At 43.5% G+C, this 10,740-nt stretch overlaps 1 long non-coding RNA gene across 1 annotated transcript in view; it reads right to left on the bottom strand.

Moving 5' to 3' along the window:
* The window catches only part of LOC140715955 (uncharacterized), a 50,758-nt gene that overhangs the window by 23,667 nt on the left and 16,351 nt on the right, over nucleotides 1-10,740 (bottom strand). The window lies entirely within an intron of this gene.

The following is a 10,740-nucleotide window of genomic DNA, read 5'->3' as shown; positions in this document are numbered from 1 at the left end:
AGCAGATATAGACCTTTCTCCCCGTATGCCCTGACATAACAAGAATCTATCAACCTCTGCCTTAAATATACTTAATGACATGTCCTCCACAACCACCTGCGGTAACGAATTCCACAGATTCAACACTTTCTGGCTATACGAATTTCTCGTCAACTGCGTTCTATATGGACACTCCTTTATTCTTAGGTTGTGTTCTCTGATCTTGGACTCGATAGATTTCAATGAGGTCACACCCTTATTCTTCTGAATTCAAGTGAGTATAGACCAAGAGCCATCACCCTCTCTTCATATGACAAGCCTTTCAATCCCGGAATCATATTCGTGAACTACCTTTGAACACTGAGGAATGTCAGCACATCCTTTCTTGGATAAGTGGCTCAAAACGGCTCACAATACTCCAAGTGGGGCTTTACCGGTGCATTATAAAACATAACATCCTTCATTTTATGTTCTAGTAATCTTGAAATGAATGCTGACACAAACCGACACACTGTAACTTAGCAATCAATAAAAATTCCAGGTTAGATCTAAAAAGAAATGGCCTCGGTCGTAGCATTTAGGTGAAATCAAGTGCGTAGGTAATCTATAACAACTGTGAAAAGAAAATTATTTCATCTCAGGGCTCTAATCTATAATTTTATAGTAAGTGAAGAAAACAGAGATGACCAACCCAATGATTAAGTCATGAACAAATGTGCTTGCTTTTGGGAAAATGTTACTTCTTCCCGTCCAAGACCATAGTGTAGGAACCGAAACTACTTGTTCCATAAGCAAACAATTTACTGAATTAGTCATTGGATTCGTCAGCGTTATTAACTCTTTTCCTTTGCAAGATTGTTGCCTGACCCTCTTTTCCTTTTCCTTATAAATTTCCATCATTTGATTTTGTTTCACTTGTTCGTATTCAATTTTGATTTAATTACTGTTAACTTGCGCAAGTTCACTTCACTGTTAACCTACGCATGTGATGTGCATTTTCGCTGACGCTGGCTCATTTTTTCATTGCTGTTTCCTTATTTTTATGAGTCATCTCTATCATTTTCAAACCGCATCAACTGATCAGACATTTGAAATGAGCACAATTTGTCAGAAGATCATTAAAAGTTAGCTTCCACTGTCTGAAGTGTACACAGAATATGGACCCGTACACCACTGGGAAAACCCTTTATGCTTCATAGAGTCACAGCGTAATACAACACAAGACTTGAATAGCTCAGACTCAGTAGAAAGCAACTGATTGGGTAATCGAGGCCAGGTGAAAAGTTTCAGAGGCAGTTTGAAAAGCTAAATAAATAAATAGAGGGGTATCTCAAGCGAAGCCGTCTGTGGAGAGCGGCCAGTGAGTGAGTAGGCCAGTGAAGGAGTGGAGCTTTGAGGCTTTGACTCGGGAGATTCTGGTAGTTTTGGCAGTTGGACAGTGCAATCAAGTCAATCAAGATTTGAATAGCTCGGCAGAAAGCCGTTGATTAGACAATCAAGATTTGAATAGCTCAGACTCAACAGAAAGCAGCTGATTGGGCAATCGAGGTCAGTTGACCAAGCACTTTGAAAAGCTCAAACAAATAAATAGAGGGGTAGCTCAAGCGGAGCGGCCAGTGAGTGAGTGGGCCAGTGAAGGAGTGCAGCTTTGAGGCTTTGACACGACAGACTTCGACGAGAAGAGGCGGAGGACGAGTTTGTTCCCAGTTAGTCTTTACAATGCCTCCTGAGACGGTGATTTACCTCTCCTGTGAGATGTGGCAGTCTTAGCGAAACTCCCCTCTCCCGCAGAGTCACATCTGCCAGAAGTGCATGCTGCTAGGCGATCTGGGAGACCGTGTGAGGAATCTGGAGCAGCAGCGGGATGACCTTCGACTCATAAGGGAAAATGAGGCAGTCATAGATGAGAGCTACAGGGCGGTAGTCACACCTAGGCTGTCGGAAGCGGGTCGTGGTGTGACAGTCAGAGGGGTGAAAGCGAAGGTGAGTAGACAGGTAGTGCAGAGTACCCCTGTAGCAATTCCTCTGAATAATAAGTTTACCGTTCTGGATACTGTTGGAGAGGACGATCAACCAAGTGTGAGCCACGGCGGCAGGGCTTCTGGCACTGATTCTGACCCTGTGGTGCAGATGGATGGGATGGAGAAGAATAGAGCTGTCGACATTGGAAAGTATATAGTCAGGGGAGCAGAGAGGAGATTTTGTGGAATGAGGACACCCGCATGGTTTGTTGCCTCACGGGTGCCAGGGTCCGGGATGTCACTGACAGGATGTATGACATCCTGGTACGAGAGGGGAAACAACCAGAAGTCGTGATACATGTTGATACCAACGACATAGGCAGGAAGAGAGATGAGGTCCTGAAGGGTGAGTTTCGGGAACTAGGCAGAAGGCTGAAGAACAGGACCTCAAGGGTGGCGTTCTCAGGATGGCTGAGGAGTTGTTGTGGGGGCAGGGTTTTAGATTTTTGGATCATTGGGATCTCTTCTGGTGAAAGTGGTACCTGTACAGATTGGATGGGTTGCACCCGAACTCGAGGGGGAGCAATATCCTTGCAGGTATGTTTGCTTGCATAGTTCAGGAGGGTTTAAACGAATTTGCAAGGGGGATGGGACCCGGTGCGATAGAGCAGTGAAAGAAGTGCATGGGGTAAAGCGAGATCTAATATATAGAGAGGCTTTGAGGAAAGAGAAGCAGAATAAAGGGTGTAAAGGTAGTAAGGTAGAAGGGCTAAAGTGTGTGTACTTTAATGCAAAAAGCATCAGGAACAAAGGTGATGAACTGAGAGCGTGGATACGTACATGGAATTATGATGTAGTGACCATTACAGAGAATTGGCTGGCACCAGGGCAGGAATGGATTCTCAATATTCCTGGATTTCAGTGCTTTAAAAGGGATAGAGAGGTGGGGAAAGGGGGAGGAGGAGTGGCATTACTGGTCAGGGATACTATTACAGCAACAGAAAGGGTGGGTAATGTAACAGGATCCTCTTTTGAGTCAGTATGGGTGGAAGTCAGGATCAGGAAAGGAGCAGTTACTGTACTGGGGGTATTCTATAGGCACCCTGGTAGCAGCAGATTGGAAGGCAGATAGTGGAAAGGTGCAAAAATAACAGGGTTGTTATCATGGGTGACTTTAACTTCCCTAATATTAATTGGCAACTGATTATTTCCAAGGCTTTAGATGGGGCAGAGTTTGTGAAGTGTGCCCAGGACAGATTCCTGTCACAGTATGTTGACAGGCCGACTAGGGGAAATGCCATACGAGATCCAGTATTTGGTATCGAACCGGTTCACGTCACAGATCTGTCAGTAGTTGAGCACATGTGGGACAGTGATCACTGCTCCCGGCCCTTTTGCATTAGCATGGAAAAGGATAGAATCAGAGAGGACAGGAATTATTTTTTTATTTGGGGAAGGGCTATAAGGCTAGAACTTGCGGGTGTGAATTGGGATGATGTTTTTGCAGGGAAATGTGGTTGATGTTTAAGGATCTCTTGCAGGATGTTAGGGATAAATTTGTCCCGGTGAGGAAGATAAAGAATGGTAGGGTGAAGGAACCATGGGTGACAAGTGAGGTGGAAAATCTAGACAGGTGGAAGAAGGAAGCATACAGGAGGGTTAAGAAGCAAGGATTAGATGGGTCTATTGAGGAATATAGGGTAGCAAGAAAGGAGCTTAAGAAGGGGCTGAGAAGAGCAAGGAGAGAGCATGAGAAGGCCTTGGCAAGTAGGGTAAAAGAAAGCCCCAAGGCATTCTTAAATTATGTGAAGAACAAAAGGATGACAGGAGTGAAGGTAGGACTGATTAGTGATAAAAGTGGGAAGATGTGCCTGGAGGCTGTGGAAGTGAGCGAGGTCCTCAAAGAATACTTTTCTTCGTTATTCACCAATGAGAGGAAATTTGATGAAGGTGAGGACAATATGAGTGAGGTTGATGTTCTGGAGCATGTTGATATTAAGGGAGAGGAGGTGTTAGAGTTGTTAAAATACATTAGGACGGATAAGTCCCCGGGGCCTGACGGAATATTCCCCAGGCTGATCCACGAAGCAAGGAAAGAGATTGCTGAGCATCTGGCTAGGATCTTTATGTTCTCGTTGTCCACGCAGATGGTACTGGAGGATTGGAGGGAGGTGAATGTTGTTCACCTTGTTCAAAAAAAGTAGTAGGGATAGTCCAGGTAATTATAGACCAGTGAGCCTTATGTCTGTGGTAGGAAAGCTGTTGGAAAAGATTCTTAGAGGTAGGATCTATGGGCATTTAGAGAATCATAGTCTGATCAGGGACAGTCAGCATGGCTTTGTGAAGGGCAGATCGTGTCTAACAAGCCTGATAGAGTTCTTTGAGGAGTGACCAGGCATATAGATGAGGGTAGTATCGTAGGTGTGATCTACACGGATTTTAGTAAGGCATTTGACAAAGTTCCACACGGTAGGCTTATTCAGAATGTCAGAAAGCATGGGATCCAAGGAAGTTTGGCCAGGTGGATTCAGAATTGGCTTGCCTGCAGAAGGCAGAGGGTCGTGGTGGAGGGGGTACATTCAGATTGGAGGATTGTGACTAGTGGTGTCCCACAAGGATCTGTTCTGGGTCCTCTACTTCTCGTGATTTTTTATTAACGACCTGGATGTGGGGGTAGAAGGGTGGGTTGGCAAATTTGCAGATGACACAAAGGTTGGGGGTGTTGTAGATAGTGTAAAGGTTTGTCAAAAATTGCAGAGAGACATTGATAGGATGCAGAAGTGGGCTGAGAAGTGGCAGATGGAGTTCAACCCGGAGAAGTGTGAGGTGGTACACTTTGGAAGGACAAACTCCAAGGCAGAGTACAAAGTAAATGGCACGATACTTGGTAGAATGGAGGAGCAGAGAGATCTGGGGGTACATGTCCACCGATCCCTGAAAGTTGCGTCACAGTTAGATAGGGTAGTTAAGAAAGCTTATGCGGTTTTAGCTTTCATAAGTCCAAAGATAGAGTTTCAGAGACGCTATGTAACGATGCAGCTCTATAAAACTCTGGTTAGGCCACACTTGGAGTACGGTGTCCAGTTCTGGTCGCCTCACTATAGGAAGGATGTGGAGGCAGTGGAAAGGGTACAGATGAGATTTACCAGGATGCTGCCTGGTTTAGAGAGAATGGATTATCAGCAGAGATTAAGGGAGCTAGGGCTTTACTCTTTGGAGAGAAAGAGGATAAGAGGAGACATGATAGAGGTGTACAAGATATTAAGAGGAATAGATAGAGTGGACAGCCAGCTCCTCTTCCCCAGGGCACCATTGCTCAGTACATGAGGACATGGCTTTAAGGTAAGGGGACGGAAGTTCAAGGGGGATATTGGAGGAAGGTTTTTTTTTACTCAGAGAGTGGTTGGTGCGTGGAATGCACTGCCTGAGTCAGTGGTGGAGGCAGATACACTAGTGAAGTTTAAGAGACTACTAGACAGGTATATGGAGGAATTTAAGGTCGGGGGTTATATGGGAAGCAGGGTTTGAGGGTCAGCACAACATTGTGGGCCAAAGGGCCTGTAATGTGCTGTACTATTCTATGTTCTATGCTCTAGGATTGGCTGATCCTTGCCAACCACAACATTCTCCCTGATATTTCTCGTTGCCCGCTTTCGGCGCATGATTTTCCAAACCTTTCTATGAGGTCACCACTCATGTTCCTATGCTTCACGGAATAACGATCCAAAGAGTCCTAACTCTCCCTAAAACGAACATGTTCTACGTCTGTCAGTATCCTCCTAAATTCTCTTGCATCAGCTTCACAATTCTCCAGCTTCACAATGTCTTTCCTATAACAGAGTAGACAAACCTGTATACAATACTACTAGTGTAGTCTCACCGGCAACTTAAAGAATTGCAACAAAATGTCTCTACCACGAAGTCGATGTCCTGAACGACAGCATGCTGAAGGCCTTCTTGACCACACTGTCTACATCTGCTGTCCCTTTCAGCGAACTGTGCAGGTGTACTCTTCCAACCCATTGTTTCGCAACACTCATCAGTGCCTTGCCATCCATTGCATACGGCCTAGCCTGGTTTCAGTATCCAAATGGATTAAGTCAGACGCATCTATGTTGGAAACCACTGTCCATCCCTTTCCATCTGCCCAATGTTTTCTGCTTCACTATCCACAAGAATCCCTGGTATCATCAACAAACTATCAAACATACCATGCACATTCACATCCAAATAATTTTCGTGTGTAATAAATAACTTTTGTCACAACACTTATGCTCCGATTACTCCACTCGTGACTGGTCTCTAGCCTCAGAATCGATATTCAATATGTTATGGAGCCAGTTCTGAACGCCGCTCTCTAACTCCTCCTGAATAACATGTAATCTGACTCTCCAGATCTGCCTACCATGGGCGATCTTGTTATAGGCTTTACTGAAGTTCATACAGATAACATCCACTGTTCAAATTTCGACTATTTCCGTGGTTGCCTATTAGATAATTTTAAAGGGGACTCGTCAGATATGAGCTCCCACGCGCAAAACAATGCCGTCTATTCCCGAACAGGCCTTGAATATCTAAATAGATAGATAGATAGATAGATAGATAGATAGATAGATAGATAGATAGATAGATAGATAGATACTTTATTCATCCCCAAGGGGAAATTCAACATTTTTTTCCAATGTCCCATACACTTATTTTAGCATAACTAATTACATACAATACTTAACTCAGTAAAAATATGATATGCATCTAAAATCACCCTCTCAAAAAGCATTAATAATAGCTTTTAAAAAGTTCTTAAGTAGTTTACTTAAATACATTGAGTCCTAACCCCGGCACTTTAACATATCTTACTCCTGGCGGTTGAATTGTAAAGCCGAATGGCATTGGGGAGTATTGATCTCTTCACCCTGTCTGAGGAGTATTGCATCGATAGCAACCTGTCGCTGAAACTGCTTCTCTGTCTCTGGATGGTGCTATGTAGAGGATGTTCAGGGTAGTTCTTCTCCTTCAGAATTCCCCCAGTAATGAAGATGATGGTAGTTCTTCTCCTTCAGCATTCCCCCAGTAATTTCGCAACAAATGAAGTCAGTTTTTTTGGTCTGTCCTTGACTCTGTGTGCGAACAATTGGACAACATTACCAATCCTCCATTCTTCTGGAACTTCACCTGAGGTAGACAATGAATCAAATATCACTGCAATTTCTACCCAGGCGTCTGCCCCTCGGGGATATATATGAACAGGTTTAAATCTTTGTCGAAACTAATATGCTTCATAGTTGCAACCAGTTACTTTCCTCTAGTGTACATATGTTCCCACACGTTGTATTTTATTACCTTGAGTTCTTTCAAATATATGGCATTCCCCTTAGAAAAGACTGGAAAGAAATAGGCATTGGATATAGCGACCATCGCCTGCGGCCAACAAATTCGGAAATGACCAGGAAGCCATTTTCAAATAATATCTTCTTTCCATCTATGATCTGCAACCCTTCGATCCCTTCTCATGTGCCTATCTGAATGTTTTTAAATGTTGCTGTTCAATGCACCTACCATTCTCTCTAACTATTATCACATCGCCTTTCAACTACCAAAGCTCTAGAGAATCTTTCAGATTAAACTGGGTGCTAATAGTTTTTACCCCAATGCAAGGGCAGACTGGAAACATAGGCTGCATAGATTAAGGATGAGAGGAGAAAGATTCAAAATGGTTAAAAACTCATTTTTGTCACGTCAACTGGTGAGTATCCCAAATGTGCAGCCACAGGTGTTTGAGGCATGTACAAAGGAATCGCGTAGGAAGGTGCATGGAGGGGCGGCGCTTGGAATGATATAGGCCGAATATACGAAATTGGGCTAATTAACTGGGCACAGAGGTCAGCGTGGACACATTTGGGCGAGGAATCTGCCCCCTTTACTGCATTGCCCCTATGACTGTCAAACAATCTAACTTTCTTCCAAATTCGTTAAACTAATAACCAATTTTGGCCTCGTCAGCTTCTTCTGCGAGTTCTCCAGAGCCTTTATAGCCTTCCTCTAATATGGTGACCTGAACGACACGAAATGTTCCCAGTGTAGCCAGGTCCACACAACACACAGCACACAAACCGTTCTGGGGGAACTCAGCAAGCCAGGCAACATCCACGAGAGGTAGTACAGTAAACAGAAGTTATTTAGCCGAGACACTGCATTAAGGCTCTTAAATGTGACTAGTTAATATTTTCAGTCCGCGTCCTGTCCTCATAGCTAAAGTTTTAACTGTCTTTTTTTCACATAGGTGTCCCCTAGCTTGCCCATTGTCTCAATTATTCATTCATTCATTCTTTCTTTCTTTCTTTCTTTCTTTCTTTCTTTCTTTCTTTCTTTCTTTCTTTCGTTCGTTTATTTATTTATTTTTGCATTACATGTTTTAATGACCTGATTGTCATTTCTTTCGTTTGCATTGAACTTTACTTCAATTAATGGTAGTCCATTCACAACATATTCACTCGTACTGAACGTGTTTTTTTTTGCGGTTGTTTGTTTCAGGTTGTTTTAATGTTCAGGAATCATTACTACATCTTTCAAAATGTCTCTGCTAATCATTATCTGGAATCAGCACAATGTTTCAGAATATCATTACAACAGCTTGAGAACAGGGACTTAAATTCACCTCTGGGCGCCGGTGTCTTCACATTAAACCGATACGCTCTGTGGCATATATACATAATAAACTTGTGCGTTCAGCATTGTCTGGTACTACATGCACTCTGTCGCATGGGGGCGCACTTGAGGAACGAATAAGTCGAGGGTTATTGACCCAGCAAGACGAATGTAAACACTTTGCACTGAAATATAACTGTTAACTTTTAAGGAAGCGCTGTCCTTATAGGTCAGCAAGTACAAAATCATGAAGGCTATAGAAAATTGCTAGTCCAGTTCCCTGCACAGACGAGCCTCAAATCAGAGGGCATTTTGTTAAGCTGCGAACGGTAAGATCTCCAGGAAACCTAATGTGTATCAGAGACTGACAGGTACAGAATGAACCCTGCACTCTCACAGTGTACCACAGACTGACAGGTACAAAATGACCCCATACTCTCAGACTGTATCAGAGTCTGACAGCTACAGAATGAACACCACACTCTCACACTATAACAGAGACTGACATCACAAGATCACAAGACAAAGGAGCGGAAATAGACCATTCGGCCCATCGATTCTGCTCCACCACTCCACCACTCCACCATGAGCTAAACTATTCTCCCATCTAGTTCCAATTTCCGGCTTTTCCTCATATCCCTTGATACCCTGACTAATTAGATACCTATCAATCTCCTCCTTAAACACCCTCAATGATTGGGCCTCCACAGTTGCATGTGGCAACGAATTCCATAAATCCACGACTCTCTGGCTAAAAAAAAATTCTTCTCATCGCTGCTTTAAATGGGTAGCCTCTAATTCTAAGACTGCGGCCTCTTGTCCTGGACTCACCCATCAAGGGAAACAGCCTTTCCACACCTACTCTGTCCAAACCTTTCAACATACGAAATGTTTCTATTAACCCCCCGCTTATTCTTCGATTCTCTAATGAATACAGTCCAAGAGCCGACAAACGCTCCTCATATGTTAGCCCCTGCATTCCAGGAATCATCCTCGTAAATCTTCCCTGCACTCTCTCCAACATCAGTGCATCCCTTCTAAGATAGGGGCCCAAAACTGCACACAGTATTCCAAATGAGGTCCCACCAGTGTCCCATAGAGCCTCATCAACACCTCCTTACTCTTATACACTATTCCTCTTGAAATGAATGCCAACATAGCATTCGCTTTCCTTACTGCCGATCCAACCTGACGGTTAACCTTTGTGGTATCCTGCACGAGGACCTCCAAGTCCCTTTGCACTTACGATTTTTGAATTTTCTCCCCATCTAAATAATAATCTGCCCGATTATTTCTTCTTCCAAAATATACATTTCTCAACATTGTATCTCATCTGCCATTTCTTTGCCCACTCTCTAAACTGACCAAGTCTCTCTGCAAACTTTCCGTTTCTTCAAGACTTCCTGCTCCTCCAGTTATCATGGTGTCATCCGCAAATTTAGCCACAAAACCATTAAATCCATAATCGAAATCATTAATATACAGTGTAAAAAGAAGAGGCCCCAACACCGATCCCTGCGGAACACCACTAGTAACCGGCAACTAACCAGAATAGAATCCCTTTATTCCCACCCTTTGCTTTCCACCTATCAGCCAATGCTTCACCCATTTCAATATCTTTCCTGTAACCCCGTAACCAGGTAACTTACCAGCAAAGATAGATGGATCAGCTGAGTCGGATGCTACTATTTTCAAACGTTTTATTCGAAAAGGGCACAAACGTATGGTTAATACAAAACATTCAGATCATATACATCGTCAAGCTCAATCTAAAACACCAGTGTAACCATAATCAATCAGAAATAAGCTCTACAGTTGTCTCTGTTAATACAGAGTCCAATTGAAATATAAAAAGTCACTCAGAAGTTTTCAGGCTTTTCCCTTTTGGGAACCGCTGGGGTTTTCACGTTGTAGAGAGAAAGAGATGATTTGGAAAAGATAAACACTTGCCCGTTGTCTTGGCAGAGCAAATCCTTGGAATCAGGGGAGCAGACTTCCCCGTTGTTAGCTAAAAGCCGTCTTTCGTTGGTTCTAGCCACAGATTCAAAAGTTGGAATCTAATGCACGTGGCTTCCTTCAGAATGGCGTCCCGCTCCCACGGGAATCGATATCGTGCTTCCTTCGTCTCCTGGGTGCGTCTGAGGGTTTACCCCCT

The sequence above is a fragment of the Hemitrygon akajei genome, chromosome 24 (assembly GCF_048418815.1).
Source record: "Hemitrygon akajei chromosome 24, sHemAka1.3, whole genome shotgun sequence".
In the NCBI taxonomy this organism is placed as follows: domain Eukaryota; kingdom Metazoa; phylum Chordata; class Chondrichthyes; order Myliobatiformes; family Dasyatidae; genus Hemitrygon; species Hemitrygon akajei.
Note: the sequence above shows the minus strand (reverse complement) of the source record. Positions and strands in the feature narration are given on the sequence as shown.